General features: G+C 36.4%; 1 protein-coding gene across 4 annotated transcripts in view; it reads left to right on the forward strand.

Annotated features, from left to right (window-relative positions):
* The window catches only part of CAB39L (calcium binding protein 39 like), a 95,666-nt gene that overhangs the window by 24,383 nt on the left and 57,415 nt on the right, over window positions 1-13,868 (forward strand). Inside the window, exon 1 of one of the 4 annotated variants that reach the window (XM_059903004.1) lies at window positions 10,564-10,975. The exons of 2 other annotated variants lie outside the window; for them this stretch is intronic. The gene's annotated coding sequence lies outside the window, so the exon portion shown is untranslated. Of the gene's footprint in view, window positions 1-10,563; window positions 10,976-13,868 lie in introns of those variants that run through there. One more of the 4 variants, XM_059903007.1, reaches the window with a different exon arrangement.

Genomic DNA, 13,868 nt, shown 5'->3' on the forward strand with positions numbered 1-13,868 from the left:
ACAAATTAACAGTTAAACTCATTAACCTAGTATTAAAGCTCTTCACAATCTGATCCCAACCTGTTTTTTTCAATTTTTTTAGTGTCATTCACATAGCATTTGCTTCTGATAAGCTAAATTATTGTTTGTTATTTATATCTTATACTTCCTAATGCTCTATTCCTATCTCCATGTAACCAAATCATACCCATCATTCAAAACTGAGTTCGGTGCGCCTTTTCTATGAAACCTTCTGTGATTCCTCAAGGTATGTTTTTTTTGGCTCTTCTGAATTTTTTGGTATTTCATTAGTCTTTTCATTTGTAATTCATAACTTTTTGCCTTACACTATAGTTATTTTTGGTACATGTCTTATATCCCCTAATAAAATATGAATTTCTTATTTTACTCTGTACTCCCAAAGAGCAGATTTCCCTCAGATGGTTGGATGAATGAATCCTATACACTGAAGTGATAAGAAAGTTGTAACAGAGTCTTGCCATTGTCAAATGTTCAGGGCCATTGCATTTAGTTGTATGGCTTGTCCACTGCCCAAAGGCTACTGGCCAGGGAAGTGAGTGGGGCCTGAAATCCATCTCACATCCCCACTTCTGTCACATCAAACTGTGTACCAGGCTGGTGCAGGGCTGCATCTGCCCGTGAAAAGGGTACTTGTTCTTTGTATGAAGGTGCTATCTGCTGGTTAATCTATGCGTCTGCTTGACTGCACCTGTCCCTTTTTCTGACTTTTACCAAAGTACCATATAAGCTAGTAGCAACCCTGAAAGTATGGATGGTATTAATTGAAGTTCATTATGAAAACTACTTTGTGTCATATAGAAAATACCCCCAAATTTTTGTTAGAATGAAAGATGTGGATTAATCGAGTATAAAATAAAGCATTGTTATAGAGCATCTCCTTGATAGTTTGCTATTAATCTCAAATTCACAAATATTCTGGAATCCCTGCACCGCTTATGGAACCTTTGAGACTTCTTGTAATTTTCTTACTTAGATCAAATGGTTAAGGGTCCTGTTTCCCTTGCCCCCACCCCAACTCTGTCTTTTGCTTAGAGTAAATTAGACTAAACTCCAGGGTTTCTGTACTCCTATCCTATGCTTTTTAAAAATGCTGCATTCAGGGAATTCCCTGGTGGTCCAGTGGTCAGGACTCTGTGATTTCACTGCCGAGCGCCCGGGTTCAGTCCCAGCTTGGGGAACTAAGATCCCGCAGGCCTCGTGGTGTGACCAAAAAAAAAAAAAAGCTGCACCCAAAATTCTTTTAACAGAATTCTTTTGGTCTAGCTGGTATATAAGACAAATTTAAAAGTCCTTAAATACATAGTTAATGACTTGTTGGTGTGTGGGTTATGAGTATCTCTGGAGCACCTACTATAGCACTTTGCATCTACTAAGTGTTTCGTAAATGAGGTTGACTACAAACTGCTTGTGACTCCTCCAGTGGATCTGCCCCATTCAGGAGTAGTGACAGAGCAACTGCAAGTTGGATGATGTACATTTAATATATGCTAGAGTTTTTTTTTGTTTGTTTGTTTGTTTGTTTTTTATGAGTGGAGCAGTGTCTAACATTTAACAGTTAACTAAGTCAGGCATGTATGTATATTATTTCACTTGATGCTCACAACTAGTCCTGGAGTGTATACTGTTATCTCCAATTTAAAGATATGTTACTTACGTACAATCTGTTTTCATTCAAATCTGGGTCTGCCTAATTTCAAAGATGCTATGGACTAGGCACTTGATATGAGAAGAGTGTTCAGAATAGTTTATCACATAAAGGCCTTCAGAGACTATATATCTATATTTATTTATTACTAAATAGTTATACGTAGAGATATATTTTATCTTGGCATTAGGGAAACAAGGCAGTCATTCCTTGGACTGGCATAGTAGATGTTACTGCTCAGGGCCAAATATTGCAGCTGCCATTGCAGTGCAGTACCAGTAGGGGGCCACAGTAGTGCTAGAAAGTGAAAAAAAGATTGATGGTCTCAGCTTTGAGAGATTGCTCTGACATTTTGGAAATACAGCCAATGGGCAGAGATGTCACCTAAATTTTGTAATTCAAGCTTCCTCCTTCCTAAAAAAAGCAGAAGGAGGAGATGGAAGCAGAGTTAGTATAAGAGAGAAAACAGACTAATGAAGAAGCTTTGTTATCTTGCTGAAGTTAAGAACTTTTAAAGATTTCCAAATTTGGCCAAGGATTAGCAATTAATGGACAATTGGAAATGTGTTTTCATTCTGTCAATTAACCCCTATTTCAGTGCAACTTGGACACCTCTAAAACATTTGTCCTCTGGCATTTCTTCTATATTCTGCTTTTATGAAATCAATTTGAATATCTTTAAGCAAGTTCCAGGGCCATGATGTTAATTCTGTCTGAAATGGGAGTTATGAGAAGAACTAGAGATATCTATGGTACATGGATAGCATGACAAACTCCTAAGATAATAAATAAATTCTTTCCTTTGGGGCTCCCTTTTTGGCATAAGACTATTGAAGAAAAGTCAAATGTTATTCCTGGGCTACCTGAAGTTGTAGCTGTGGTATTTTGTACCTATACTGTAATCTTTAGGAAAAGAGAAAAATAGAGAAACAAAAGCATAGATGAGAAGTGAGGAGAAAAAAAACAGTGAATGGAAGCAACCTAAGTGTCCATCGACAGATGAATGGCTAAAGAAGATGTGGCACATATATACAATGGAATATTACTCAGCCATAAAAAGAAACAAAATTGAGTTATTTGTAGTGAGGTGGATAGACCTAGAGTCTGTCATACAGAGTGAAGTAATTCAGAAAGAGAAAAACAAATACAGTATGCTAACACATATATATGGAATCTAAAAAAAAAAAAAAAAAGGTTCTCATGAATCTAGGTGCAGGACAGGAATAAAAGACCAGACAGAGAATAGACTTGAGGACATGGGAAGGGGAAGGGTAAGCTGGGATGAAGTAAGAGTGTAACATTGACATATATACACTACCAGATGTAAAATAGCTAGCTAGTGGAAAGCAGCTGCATGGCACAGGGAGATCAGCTTGGTGCTTTGCGACTACCTAGAGGGGTGGGATAGGGAGGGGGGGAGGGAGATGCAAGAGGGAGAGGATATGGGGATATACGTATGCATATAGCTGATTTACTTTGTTATACAGCAGAAACTAACACAACACTGTAAAGCAATTATACTCCAATAAAGATGTTTAAAAAAAAAACAAAACAGCGAGAGTAAGAGGTGAATACCACTTAAAAAAAAAAAAAATCTGTAGTTACCCAAATTAGCAAAATTATAACAATAGGTTCACAGTACTTGTTAGCATATTCAACATATACATATACATATATTTTACAGTGGTGAAAGTAATAGTCATTTCTGCTTTAACACTTGTTTTGAAAACACAAATTTGTTCCAATATGATTGATATATTAGGAAACATTTGAGCATAATGCAGATTTCTCATTTGCTTTTGTACAGTTTTACGAATGCAGAAAAACACCCAGCTGAACCAAGCCATGGAGAAGTGCACAAAACATAAGCCATGGAGAAATGCACAAAACATAGACATGCACACACCTCAAGCATGTACCAGCTATCTCTGTGTACCACATGTTATATGAGTCACATTCATCCACGTTTGGTGTTACAACTCTCCAGCTGATTTCAGATAATCCTATTTCCACTATTTTGAAATAATTCACAAGCTATAAGTCTCCTAACATCCACCGCCACAAGCAAAATGTCAGGTCTTTTTCAAGGAAAAGTACCATATTTATTGTGGTATTTATGCATTTTTTTAAACCACTTAACATGTGTAAAAGTGTGCTACTATTTTTATTAGGTTCCTACTTTAAGAGAAAAAATATGTCTGATGAAATTTTTGAGTATTGAGCTCCAACCCTGTTTTCCCCACAATTCCTGTGGTTCTTATTGCATGATATTGCATAGCATGGAGATTTTTAGGAACACTTACCTCATTTTGTAGCAAAACTGACTGTATATGTTCATTTTAGAACATTTGGAAAACAAGAATATATGAATGTAATCACTGGTGTTCCAACTAATGTTAACATTTGGTATTGTTTCCATGTCCAAATAGAAGGAAATATTTATGTAAAAAATAGAACAAAAATTGGGGGCTCGTATTCTTTACTAAGTTTAGCATCTTGGATTTTTAAAACTTGATATTATGCAATAAATATATCCCCATTTCTTTAAATGTTCTTAAACAACTTGACCATGATATTCTGTATTAATGAATGAACCCTGCTCAATATTCAGTAGGCATGCTGAATGGCCTGCAACTATGCTGGTTTTTTGGACATCTGCTTTGGTTGGCCAATACCCATGCCACATGGAACCCAATGATTATAATCAATCACATACTTTGGACTTTAGTTTTGGGGTTTTTTGCTATAAGTAGTGTAATAAATATCCCTATATAGTCTTCCTTGCATACTTATTATTCTTAGAATAAATTTGTAGACATTGAATTACTAAATAAAAAGGAATATGAATATTTTAAGCCTTTTGCAACTTATTGTTAATATCCCTACAGGAAAAAGTTATGTTAATTTACACTCTGTGTTAAAGTACTAGAGTTCTTGTTTTATTTTACCCTCACCAACCTTAGAAGTATAATTAAAGCAAACACAAAAACTTTATTATCTATGTAGGTAACTACAGTGTTATTGATCAGGAGAGAAGAATGTGGGGGAAATAGAGGCTTACCCCTTTCTATAGGGAGTTAAATATCGAAGTGGACCATGGGAAGTGGAGTGACGGATAGAACTGATGAATAGGAATTTATTTAAGTAATAAATGAGTGTACTAGGCTAAGAGGTCTTTAAGAAAATGCACACAAGGTAAGGGTGAAAGGAGGCTATAAAATTTCTGCCTTCTTGCAATAAAAAATGCTGAATGACCCAATGATATGAGTAAAGTAGGAAAAAAAGGCGGGGGGCAGGGGGAGAATGTCTTATTTAAGACGTTCCAGACATCACTTCCAATTGCCAGATTTTAAGCCACCCTCCTCATGATAATGGTATTGTAAATAAGCAAAGTCACAGGTTAATGAAATGAATCATAATCATTCAAGTGGAGCAATATGTGATTTTGCAGAGCTCCACCTGGGTAGAATTTGAGTCAAAGGAATTTGAGTAAGAGATAATGAGCTCATATGGAAAAGGATAACTAAAAAGGCATATACAGGACCTGAGAGCTTAAGAACTTCCTAAACATTATACCTGCGTATTTGTGTCTCCAGTGTGATCACAGCCATGAGCTAAATTAGTTTGAGCAAAAGTAGGGAGGCACAAAGTGTGAGAAAGATATGATTAGAATCTAGGAGAAGCCCGAAAACCCAAGCATCTTTTTCTACTTCTGCCTTGTGGGGCAGTCAACCCCGGAATACAGAGCAATCTAATGGGATGCGGCCTGGGTGTAAGGGGAGGTTCCCCCATTTTTTTGGAAGAAGAGACCAACAAGGAAGCATTTTAACCTGGGGACTTGAGTAATGGGCAGACCAAGGAAGCTGGTTAGAGACAAAAATCACAACAGATTCAACAGTTTCTGGCTTTGATGAGTAGAAGACAAAAGGCAAAGTGATTAAAAGCCAAATGATAATCCAAGACAGTTGTATTGTCAAAGAAGTTCAAGCCTGAGAAATAAAGTTCTTTCATCCCTTGGCAACTCCCAGACCCCTAAATCTGGCCCCCAAACAGGTAGACTGGCTTCAGCAGGAGAGCTGTCAGTCATGAACCATCCACAATGACCCTCTCAAATGTGACGTTGGAGGACAATTGATAGGGAGGATTCTCCCAGGGGTTAGAGAGATTAGAACCAGGGGCAGCCAGTTTGGTAGCTAAGGAGCTCATCCCAGGCAGGGAACCTTGCTCTTCCTGTCCAGCAAAGTATCATACATATTATAGATGAATGTTTCTTCACTTACCCTTTTTCATGTGGGAGTATTTATTCCTGGTACCCTGTGTTCCTTTTGCCTTGTTTATTAGATATCCTGGGTGGGTGGGGAAGTAAATTTATAATTGAGCCATAGAATGCTAGACCATAAGGAGCTACTTCAAATTTGATTAAAAAGCATAAAACCAACAGAGATCTTGGAGGTGAATGCAGTAAGTAAACACTTTTGAGCAAGGGTAAGTGCACTGTTCCTCACATTGGGAAAACTTCTCCCTGGAGAAATAGCCCAGATCTGGGAGAAAATAAATACAAGGTGAGCCTGCACCATTGTGTTGAATGAGAAAGCAATGAAAGTTCAAAGATTATTGAAATCGTATCAGAAGGATGTAGGAACTATCTTGAAAGGACTCCCACTGGCCTAATTTGTGGAAGTTTGAGCAATTGTTTTAGATACCTCTTATATACCATTGCAGATCCTCTAGGACTCAGTTGTCTCATTTCACCTCTATGCAAACCCTCATGCAGGCATAACCTAATAGCTTCATCTCCTGTCATTCTACAAGCCCTTTGCTACCTGCCGCAGGGCTTCCATGTGGCCACTGCTCTGGGGTCCACTCAGTGCCCAGACCCACACATGTGCAACCGGGAAGAATAGAGAAGTTAAACTCAAGTGTAGGGGAGTTAGTGCCCTTTAGGTAAAGACTTTGATCAATCCAAGATGAGAACCAGTAGATAAATTCTTCCTCTTCCTTTCCCACCCTCCCACCCGTGAACCCTAGGGGTGATCCTGAAATGCAGTTCATATAGCTTCTAAGAGGTTCAGTCTGATAGATTTAACAGGTGGCCAGCTTGATGATGCATTGTCATATTGGCTGACATATTCCTTCTTTGCTTTATTCCCCTATTAATATTAATATTTTAATATTTAGAAATTTGATTTGGGTCTTTTTAATATATTCCAGGGCTCTCCTTAACATACTTATGCTTTTTTATACTTTCTTAAACGTATGGAGTATATTTGTAATAGCTGTTTTAATGTCTTTTTGTACTAATGCTGTTACTTGTGTCATTTCTGAGTTATTTGCTATTGATTAAGTTTTTCTCCTTATTATGCATGTGTTTTCCTGCTTTTTGCATACCTGGTCATTTTTGACTAGATGCTAAACGTGTGGATTCTATGTTGTTGTGTGCTGGATTTCTAAAAATTTTTAATTCTACTCTAGGATACACTTAAGTTATTTGGAAACAATTTGATCCTTTCAAGCTCACTTGTAAGCTCTGTTAGGGGGGGACCAGAACAACCTTTAAGACTAATTTGGTCCTGCTACTGAGGCAATATTTTTCTGAGTACTCAACCCAATCTCCCATTTATTATGAGATTTCTTTACTCTGACTGTTGGGAACATGACCTATTTATTCTCAGCCTGTGTGTGTAGTGGGAATTCTTCAGCCTGCTTCTTTCCAGTAGTTCTTTCCTTGGCCTTGGAGAGTTTTGGCATGGACGTGCACTGATCACTTCTCAGTGAAGATTTGAGGGGAACTTTTTGCAGATCTCTGGTGCTGTCTTTGCAGCTCTCCCTCTCTGGTATTTTGCCCTGTGAATTTTAGCCACATTGGCCTTGAATTATCAACTCTGTCTTTTGAACTCAGGGAGACTGCCATGCTCTGTTTGGGTTCCCCTTCCTGCTCTGCAGACTGGGGCAATTGTGAAGTTTACCTTTGTTTGTTTCCTTTCTCTTAGGGATTACTGGGCTGAGCTGCCTGGTGTCCAGTGTCTGAAAACCATCGTTTTATTAATTCTGTCCAGTTTTTTAATTATATAAGATAGAAGAGTAAATCTAGTCCCTGTTACTCCATCGTAGTCTGAAACAGAAGTCCCTATAATTGTACTTTTAATTCTCTGTCCAAATAATTTTTGAAAGAATGTTCTTTTTAAATTTTCAGGTATTAATAGGGTATTTTTAAAGAACAGTTTGTTTATCTTCTGAAAAATTTAAAAATAACTTCTAGTTTTATTGTGTTGTATTCACAGAATGAAGTTTGCACTATTTCTCCTTTGAAAATTTACTGATGTCTTTGTGGCCTAATATAAGGTCACTTTTTGTGATTTCTTTGTATGCATCTTAAAAAATGGTATTTAGTAGGAATCAAATATAAACATACATTCATATGCAGACAATCTGCTTAATTATGTATTAAATGCCTTGTCTTTATTTTGTGCCTTAGACTCCATCACAGATTGATATAAAGTCTAACTTTAAAGTGACTTTTAAAAAATCAGCCTTATAGTTATTCTAAGTGCTACCCTTACAAATTCTGAACTTCTTCAGTTATACCACAACTCTTTGAGTATAATCTTAAAAAGATAGTAGGCTCTTAATACCCTTTAGGGTTTGGGGATAATTTCCATTTATTATTTCTTTAAAAATAGGAAATAAGATTCCAGATTTACAGAACTACTAATTTGAAGTAACAAACAGCAAGACTAATCTCTAGTCTTCTTTTATTTATTTATTTATTTATTTAGTTTTGGCTGTGTTGGGTCTTCGTTGCTGCACACGGGCTTTCTCTACTTGCGGTGAGCAGGGGCTGCTCTTCGTTGTGGTATGCAGGCTTCTTACTGTGGTGGCTTCTCTTGTTGCGGAGCATGGGCTCTAGGTGCATGGGCTTCAGTAGTTGCAGCACGCAGGCTCAGTAGTTGTGACTCACGGACTCTAGAGCACAGGCTCAGTAGTTGTGGCACACGGGCTTAGTTGCTCCGCGGCATGTGGGATCTTCCCGGATCAAGGATCGAACCCGTGTCCCCTGCATTGGCAGGTGGATTCTCAACCACTGCACCACCAGGGAAGCCCTAGTCTTCTTGATGCCTAATTTTTAGGTGTTAAAATTTCCTTGTAACATATATAAATTTTTAAACTGTACTTTAAATGAGCCAGATAAAGAAATATATATTTTAAAATAAGTATATATAAGTTAAGAAATATATATTTAATATATATGATATATAGATTAAGAAATAAAGCCAAGATTTATTCGCTTATTTTTCGTAAGGATAAACAACCAAGTACAAATAATTACCTTTCAATTTGTTTAAGCTCATATTCTTAGAGATATTTTAGTTCTGCAGAGAGTAAGATTAAAGTAATAATAGGTCTAACAACTATTTCTGTCAGCTCTGTAATTGGGAGATCTGTTAGAAGAGCACAAAACTTTTGATTGGAAACATAGTGGGAGACAGAGAACCTAAAAGTCTTTGGCGCTAAAGAACTGGAACAGAGGATTTCCCTGGTGGCTCAGTGGTTAAGAATCCACCTGCTGATGCAGAGGACACGGGTTCAATCTTTGGTCCGGGAAGATCCCACGTGCCGCAGAGCAACTAAGCCCTTGCATCACAACTACTGAGCCTGCGCTCTAGAGCCCACTGAGCCACAACTGCTGAGCCCGCGTGCCACAACTACTGAAGCCGCGCGCCTAGAGCTGGTGCTCCGCAGCAGGAGAAGCTACGGCAATGAGAAGCCCACGCACTGCAGCGAAGAGTAGCCCCCGCTCGCCGCAACTAGAGAAAGCCCGCGCACAGCAACGAAGACCCAACACCAAAAATAAGTTAATTAATTAATTAATTAGTTAAAAAAAGAAAACCCCAAAGCAGGCTCTGACTAGCATCCTCACAGAGCTAGCATGTATTCCAAGCTTACCTTTTAACTCCAAAGAATCTAATAAAGGCCATCTAAGCCTTTCACTAGCCATCCCACTCAGCCTTCTACCTAATTCCTCATCCTCAAACCTTGCAGAAAGATCCATAATTTTAAGAAATTTTACTCTATAATTATACATGTATATTAATGAAAAAATGTTTTTTGAAAACTTTAGCTTTTAAAATTCTCATTGAAGAGGTATTACATATCCTGACAAATAGTGCTTGTGTGTGATGGGGTGGGGAGGGAGGGGGAGACATTCTACACCAAATAGTTACATTTGGTTTGCACATAAATGGTGTAAGCTGCTCCATTTAATAGTTTTGGTGTTAATATTTCTCTATGTTCTTTATAATTTCCTTTTTATAACTAAATTGATTCTAAGTTTCAAAATATACCGTATTTTTTAAAAACTTAAGTTTTCACAAAATTACACTGAAATTAAATTATGAATACTCATTCTAACATCTCCCTTGCTTTTTAGAATAATCTTCTGATCCATAGTCAGAGGCATTATCCATTGTGCCAATGCCAACCACCCCACCCCCCACCGCCCCCGCCTCCCTTGCTTTTTAAAATCTCAAGATTCAATTAATAATACTTGTGTATTTACTTGCTACACTTTCTTATTATGATTGGGAATAGCATCTTCCCTGGGGAACTAACATATTAGCAAATGAGTCTGTTATTATCACTATCAACATGCCTTTGTTTAAATTTTTAAACAAGATGGTCAGGCCAGTTTAATTTGTTGACAAAACCATGCATGAACAAGTATAGGACTTAAAAGGAAAAAATGTGATGAGAAAAAAATTTTTGTTTATCCCTAGACTCTTTTTTTTTTTTCCTTTGGCCAAGAATTAAATTTGCCTCAACTTAATTGCTTTACACACATTCTTGTGACATTGCATGATTGGGAAGGAGGAAGAAAAAGAGGGAGCTGTGACTGTGTGGTATGTATCTAAAAGAGTGCATTAGAGGAGGAGAGGAGAACGCATAAGCAAGCTGGTTTGACCAGAAACAGAACTGCCTGTGACAGTTTAAGAGACAAGCAAGGCTTGGAATCTGAGAGCAAGCAAGGAGAGTGGAAATTTACAGCTGCCCTGTGTGAGTGTTCAGTGATCATTTTCTGCTAACTTTTTCCGGTGGTAACTTACTCTTCAAAGAGGCAGACAGAAAGTCAAGACAGGGTTGTGGAAACTCTTCTCTGCCACGCTTTGGTAATAGAAGGCACCCTCTATTAAATGGAAGATAAAGGCTACTTCATCTAAAGTGCTTTGAGCCCCAGAGAGAGCTGTCTTCAGCACCTCACCACGTGTCTACTTTTCGTTGCTTAGGCGAGCCTGGGCTTTTCTGTAACATTTGGTGAGTATCAACCAGGTTACCTATAACGGTTCACAGAGATGGAGTTAATATGATAACCTTTAGTTTAGTTGAGGTTTTACAGTTATTGCTTATATTTTCATTTTAAACTGTGCTGTTACCTTGTTTCTTTGTGCATGATAAACTGCTGTTACTAGGAGAGGTTTTAAAAAACAACTACAAAACAATACTTCTCTGTTGCCTGAGGCACTTGAATCGTTACCAACTATTCCGTGTCCATGGAATATCTTATTTTGGAAATGGGTTTTTATTTACAAAGAGTTTCCAAAAATAAAATAGTGGCAGGATACCATTTTTCATGTTTCTCTTTCAACTGAATAAAAATTCAAAAGTTACCTCGTTCCGTCTATTTTCAGTAAATTTAAAATAATCATTGTGATGTTTGATATTATCAATATTATAAATTACAGCATTCCCTCATAATTCAATTAGAAATGTTAATGATGCCAGTAAATAAAGGGATATGTAATTTGAATGTTGAATGCTTCTGTTAGATCCAATAAGTGACACATGATTTTTTTCAAAGTTCTGGAGTGAAAATAAAAATTATACAATTTACATATCAAATTTACCATTTGATACAAAATGAATGCACATTTCAAATTAAGGAATAAGGCAGTTATTTTGTTCTTATAGCTGGCACCAAACTCTTATATAATATTGTTGTTCTGCTGAAGAACTATTTTAACCAGATGCATATATGTATGTAAGCAATAGAGAAGAGAAAAAAGAAAAAACTCTTAAAATATATATTCACATTCCAATAAAAACTTCATTTGTACAATCTTAACATGGGAGATTGTATGCTAATTTTATATGTTTTTTTAAAGGCATCGATGGAAGGCATGTAATCATTCTTCTGTGTAAGAAGGAAGTAGATATTGTTAGCTGCAAAAGTGAGTCATTGCTTAAAGATGCATCATTCTAAGCAATGTTTCTAGTTCGCCAGCCTCAAAAAAGATGTCCTTAGTTATTGATTCAAGTGAGTCCTTTAAGGCAGAACAACTTAGCAGAAATGAAAACTTAAGCAGGGTGTCAATGAACCTATTAAAAGGGTTTGTACTCTAGATATAATGTAAAATGACTGTACTTTCTCTAATATTTCCTGTATGTGTGCAGAAGCCTGTAGAACAGGTTTTGTTTTGTGGAGTTTTTTTAACTTATTGACCAGTGTATAAAAAGAAACTCAGCTTGTCTGTGAAAACCTTTTCAGGACTAGTATCTTATACTTGAAGTCAAAAGTAAATACAATAGAGATTATATCACAAACCAAATTTTACTTCTTTACAGAATTTCCCACACTCAGTCCTTAGACTGATGGAAGATTTGCACATAGCTTCACAATCTTCCGAATAATTTTTTATTTTAAACTAGTAATTCATTGATATTATCTTAGTAGTGGCACCATTTCTTAAGCCTGTAGGATTGTAAATATAGAAATAAAAAATAAGCCATCCCCAATTTCCAAGTGTTTTGTACCTTAGAAGTTTATTTGTGAGTGGGTTGTTGGGAATTTGGGAACCATCTTCTCTGGGAAACAATTTAACAAATAATGATTGCTTGGTGTTTATTATAGCCTAAGTTTATATTTCACTTATACAATAGAAAAACCATCGCCACCCTGAAAAATATTAGAAAATCAATTACAGTGATGAAACTAAATATAAAAACAATTACAGGTTGAATAAGACATTATTTTTCCTAAATATTAATACTTGAAGAAAAGCAGTATGTTTATAAAACAGCATTTCTAGGTACTTTTATGAGTTTCCAAGATTAATTGCACTGTTTATGAGATCTAATCTTATATTAAAATCAGTGATTTTTCTTTTCCTTACTACAGGAATATTTCTAGCCATTGCTTTTATGCTTATCAGCCATTTCTGAGATCTAGCCCAGTGTCTGGCATATAAGTAGTTACCTAATAAATAGTTACCAGATAGGGACTGAACTCTTTCTTTGGTTTACAAAAATGGAACTGAGTAGTTTTTCCAAGGTACCCCAAAAAGGAAAGGGGTTTAGGGGCACACAGTTTTCATTACGAGAAAGAGAGGGCCTGTCAAGAATTGAATTTTAAGAAACAAACAAAGCAATAGTAGTACAGAATAGGCCTGTTAAGAGAAAAAGAGAAGACTGTGGTGTAACTTGGGGGTAATCCTGAATGAGCAGGGATGGTGATGAGGGGAGGCAATTTACAAGCTTGGTATCTTGAGTACATGGGACATTCTGAAGTAAGGTGTCAACTTTAACTCAGAAGAATTATGTATTTGCATATGTGTACTAGGACCCATATGGAGAAGTGTGGCCTATTCGGAAAACTCAAATTAGGTCTATCCAAATTAAGTTTAGTTACACTGGCCCTAAAAGTTTCTCTACAATAATGGATAATAATCTGGAAAAAATATATATATAGATATAACTGAATCACTTTGCTGTATACCTGAAACCAACACAATATTGTAAATCAGCTATAATTCAATTTTTTTTAAAAAAGTCTCTCTAAAAGACCAAGATATAAAATGTTAAAGTTAGTACTGCAGTAAACATAATGTAATGAAATAAACAATACAATGAATGCAGATTATACTTAGATAATTTTTAGTGGCAGAAAAACCTTTCCATTTGATCAAAAAATACTTTCTATGTTCTATTTCAAATCATATTTTAAAAGTAATGATTTTGAGTAGTCCCAAGTGGCATATAATAGGTGCTTAATAAATATTTGTTGAATGACTGAATGAAATAATGTGGAATAGTTTGGACAGTTTTCCATTTCTGAGGTATGGATGTCTGTGTACATGCATGTATAGATTTATAATGCAGCTTAAAGGTAATATTTAGCTGAGATTCCCTTAACAAGGAAAAAATCTATATT

The sequence above is a fragment of the Balaenoptera ricei genome, chromosome 18 (genome assembly GCF_028023285.1).
Source record: "Balaenoptera ricei isolate mBalRic1 chromosome 18, mBalRic1.hap2, whole genome shotgun sequence".
Classification (NCBI taxonomy): Eukaryota; Metazoa; Chordata; class Mammalia; order Artiodactyla; family Balaenopteridae; genus Balaenoptera; species Balaenoptera ricei.